Below are 4,807 nucleotides of genomic sequence, written 5' to 3'. Positions count from 1 at the left end.
TCTTGTTTAGACTCCGTCGGCTAGTTCTCACATTATTTTTAAAGTTATATTTTTAACAAGCTTAGATTATTAAAGTCCATATAAAAACATAACTCTCCCATACGACATCCGTTCTCGATCGTCTTTATATCGACATGCTCCTATCAACAAGATCTTTGACTCTCATTCGGATTGTTTCGGCTAACAATTAACCGATCTAAAATTCAATTTCTGTGTTAATACTGTTACGTTGAAATATTAGAAAAATACAATTTCCTCTTACGATGTCAGATTTAGGCGTTCTCTATATGCACACTCTCGGTTTTATGATTATTACGACTTTCTTTAAGATTACATAGGCCAACAAGCGATGCATCTCCAATTCACTATTTACGAAACTCGTTGTCATATTGGGTTTAAATGTGAAACTTCAAATGGACATAACTTATTCATACGAAGTCGGATTTAAGTGTTCCTTCGAATTTTATCAAGGCTATTTATTCTAATTAAAATTTTATTTTAATATTTGATTTAACCCTATTTATTAAGTTTTCACCTAATATTATATCACATAATATAAACACATAAATCACATAGATTCAAACAATTTATTTTTTATTTCTTCATGTAAAGATTAAAATTGTTGACCAATGTCAATTTGTAACACTCGGGAATTTGGTATGTTTCCTTTAGCTCCTTAATACAAAAATCATCTCATTTTAGTCCTTAGCTAGTACGCGGGGTGTACTCTGAGTACGCTTAGCGTACTAGCTCATTTGCAGATCGCGGGTTCGCCTACGTACGCGTGGGATGCATAGGAGTACACATGGCGTACGTGGTGCAGGGGAAAACACTAATTTTTTTGGGTTTTCACCCTATTTAAACAACTTCTAACACCTTTGGACATTTTATTGATCAGCCTCCATCACCCTATGCCTAATACCAAAACCCTAAGTGTATTTGGTGAGATTTGAGCTTGAACGTGAGTTTGTTGGTGTTTTGTGGTGAAGAAGAAGAAGAGGAACACTTGGAAGTTGCTTAGCAGTAGCTTGAGCTTGTAGATCCAGAGTTATCTTCACCTTAGCAAGCCTTTTGAGGTAAAAAGCTCTCATCTTGATGGTCCTTTACGCTAGATCCATTTATGGTGTTATTTATGCATTTTGGGTCATTTAAGTCATATATGAAGTTATAGGCTACTCAAGAAGCTATGGATGTTAGATCTTTGCTCATTTGAGGTCCTTCGTCCATAAAAATGCAACCTTTATGGGTTAGCTTGGTCCATGCAAGTGTTAGGGTTCTTTATATGGTTCCTTTTGAGTTTTGGGTCTTAATAAGTCATGCATGGTGGTAAAGTTGCCAACTTTACGTGTTCAGTCACCTTTTAGAATCAAATATGAGAGTTTGGCATGTTGGCTTAACCGATTAAATGCTTAATGGATTGGTTTGGTTTCCTGTGGGGCATACACAGCTTCTACGTTGCGCATATTAGTCTTCGATGGAGTACGCCAAGAGTAAGCCTGAGTACGCCTACCATACTCAACTGTTTGACTTTTGGGATGACTTCCTTGGGTTTGGGTCATATTTTGGGCTTTTAGGGATTGGTCCTTGTTGGGCCATTGGACCTCTGACTGTGGGCCATCGGTAGACTATGAACTTTCTTGGGTTTGGGTCCACGAGGATTTTGGTCCCAATTTGGTAGTTGGGCCTTATTGGGCCTTAGGATATGATTTAGGAATTTGGGCCGTTTGATCTATGGGTTGGGCTTGGTTTTGGGCCAAGTAAGAAAAAAGGGTAAAATGGTCTTTTACCCTGGATATTGGACAAGTAACTTAGATTCTTGATTATAGGTTGAGATCCAATTATTAATTGGAAATTTATTTGATGATGTTAGCGCGGGGATTTTCTGAACCAGCAGATTGAGATTTTATCTGAGCGATTCTGCAGCTTGAGGTGAGTTTCCTCATTGTGTTTAGCGGGTCGAAGGCACCAATGCTGGCCCATGATTTATTATGTGTAGGATGCTAGTTGTCTGCGTGACTCTTGCATGTGTTATATGTTTATATGTTTACCGGGCGAAGCCCGATGCCGGATGGGGACTAATGATTATATTGAATGCTATTTGTCTTTGTGTTTTTTATGCATGTGTTTATATGCTTGTATGTATATCGAGCGGGGCCCGATGACAGGCGGGGACTAATGACTGACATATATGTTCCGAGCGGGGCCCGATGACGGTCGGGGCCCATTATATGTTTGATATGTATGGTATGTGGTATTTTAGGCAACTCATTAAGCTTTGTGCTTACGATTTTCAGTTTATGTTTCAGGTACTTCTGGTTCGAAAGGGAAGAGCCTAGGATGATTGCAGTGCACACAACATATTGTTCCACATTTTGTATTACTCTAATGTACTTGGATGTTTATTGATACACTCTTATTTACTATGGTTTCTATGATGTTGTTTTGGAAAATGGTTTTATTAATGTAAAAATCGAAATTTTTAGTCTTAATTTTGGGACGTTACAAATTGGTATCAGAACTTTATTTTGAGGGATTCAGGCATACTCTCGGGTGTGTCTAAACTCAAAGTGAGGATTTGGTAGAATTTTCAAAAAGAAATGTTTTATAAAAAGGGGTTTTTTATAATAAAAGAAAAAGGGTGTGGTGAATGCAATCGACCGATCTCAAGTAAGTTTTCCCAAAATACCCATACATGTTTATGTTATACTTTCAATCGTGAATCTATCAATCGCATGCTAGATTAGGGCTAAGGATCTGCTCAGGATTGCATGATAGAATGCTAAGAGAGATGCCTTTGTATGTCTGCTATATGAGCTTGTAGACTTGCATGATAGTACTGATAAGTCAGTGATAGGATGGCCTGTTAGGTTATGCTTGTTCTGATTGCTCAATGCTCGAATGCTGCTTACTCTATGCTTTTAAGGAATTCTCATTAACTTTAACTAACTAGTAAGCGAATATGCTAAGTTACATATTATTGAGACTAAATAAGTTTAGAAGGCTAGGTTTAACTCTATTGCGCAACTCTTGTTTGAGTCTAACCGTTATAGTGTGGGCCCTTTCGTTCGAAGAATTATCTGATGTTGGTAATATGTAATTATATTCGTGGGCTAGTTAGAGTGAGTTCCTTCTACAGCTGATGGCGGAGACTGGTATGGTGATTTCCCTAGGGGAGCCTAGGAAGAGATTTATTGTTGGGAGCTTTGTCTTGTTGAGAGTGGTATGTGTGGATAAGGGAGTGACTTGGAGGATTCATAATGATCCTTGAGGAAAGTGTGGATAGATGTGGAAAGCAGTACGGGCCCGTACTGTTGGAAGTAGAGGATCTGTACTCGAGTCAAGGAAAGTTGTGATGATACCGGAAGCTTTTAGGGTATGAGACTCCTCGATGTGTGTGTGTATATATATATATATATATATATATATATATATATATATATATATATATATATATATATATATATATATATGTTGGGTCTAAAATATTGGTTTATACTTTACTTTTCTAGGAAAATGTATTTTTCAGTCATGTAATAGCTGTTTGCGGTTGTGTTTATGGCCGTGAACAAGTTCACGGCCGTGAACCCATTCACGACCCATGTGTCATATATATAGGTGTTAGGGGTGAGGAGTAGTGATGAGCATAAGAAGGTTAGAGGAGCTTAAGTGTGTGTATTCTAAGGTCTTCTAGTGAGAGAAGAGAGAGAAAAAGGTGCAAGTGTGTGAATCTTGTGTATTGTTCATCATTCCAATCTTGAATACATCATAGATTCATATTATTCTCCTTCTCCTTCTTCTTATTTTGATCTAGCATCATTCGTTTGATTGGGATTCCGCACCATCAAACGGATCTGATTGATACACAAGCAGATTTGGGACTTACAAGTGGTATCAGAGCTTGGTTTGTATCAGTCAATTTTTCCAGATCTGGAGCATATTTGATCTTATTTTGGAAAGATTTTTGGTTTTTGGATAGATCTTCGAAAATTAAGGGGGGTTTGTTCTTTGCATTTTTGATAAAAACGAGTTTTTGATCGAGTTTTGGAGCAAAAAAGGGTGAAAACGTCGTTTTTTAAGGGTTTACGGCCTTTGAAGGATGTACGGCCCGAAGTTCGTTTACGGCCAGCCTCGCACGTGTTCGGTCGGGGTTCACGGTCCTCGGTGTGCGGCCAGCCTCGCACGTGGTCGGTCACGTGTTCGGTCAGGAGTTTGCGGTCCGAAGTTCACGGCCTTCGGAGTTTACAGCTCAGCAGCATCGTTCTCGGCCTCGCACCTCATCCTCGCACGTCCTCGCATCCTCGCACGTGCATCTGAAAAAATAGGAAACGATTTTGGGGGTGCCAGGATTCGAACCCGGGTGCCTCGCCTCACCAGCCAACGCGCCTTACCAGCTGATCTAGCATTGCTAGATGGAATTATCCTTCGAAATTTAATTCAAAAGGCGTCCTTCTCGGTTCCTAATTTCGCATTTTGACATATTTAGCCCAAAAACCAAATTCTTTTATTTTTAAATTTCATTTTCAACCCAAAAATTTTAGTTTTTAATTTTTGACTTTTATTTTTGACTTTTGACCTAAAATTTTGACTTTGACTTTTAAAGTTTGTCATTTGACTTTAAACTTTGACTTTTTCATTTAACTTTTAAATTTTCAAATTTAGCTTTTCGGTTTGACTTTTAAGTTTGACTTTTTAAATTTGACTTTTGAGGTTTTAAGTCAAAGGGCATATTTTTAAACAATGAGTTCCTCAAACATTCCGGTCAATGAAGTTTCATGCTCTCAAACTTGCATTAAAACTGTTAAAAATT

This window comes from Lactuca virosa, chromosome 2, assembly GCF_052849685.1.
Source record: "Lactuca virosa cultivar CGN04683 chromosome 2, Lactuca_virosa_CGN04683_v6, whole genome shotgun sequence".
In the NCBI taxonomy this organism is placed as follows: Eukaryota; Viridiplantae; Streptophyta; class Magnoliopsida; order Asterales; family Asteraceae; genus Lactuca; species Lactuca virosa.
Note: the sequence above shows the minus strand (reverse complement) of the source record.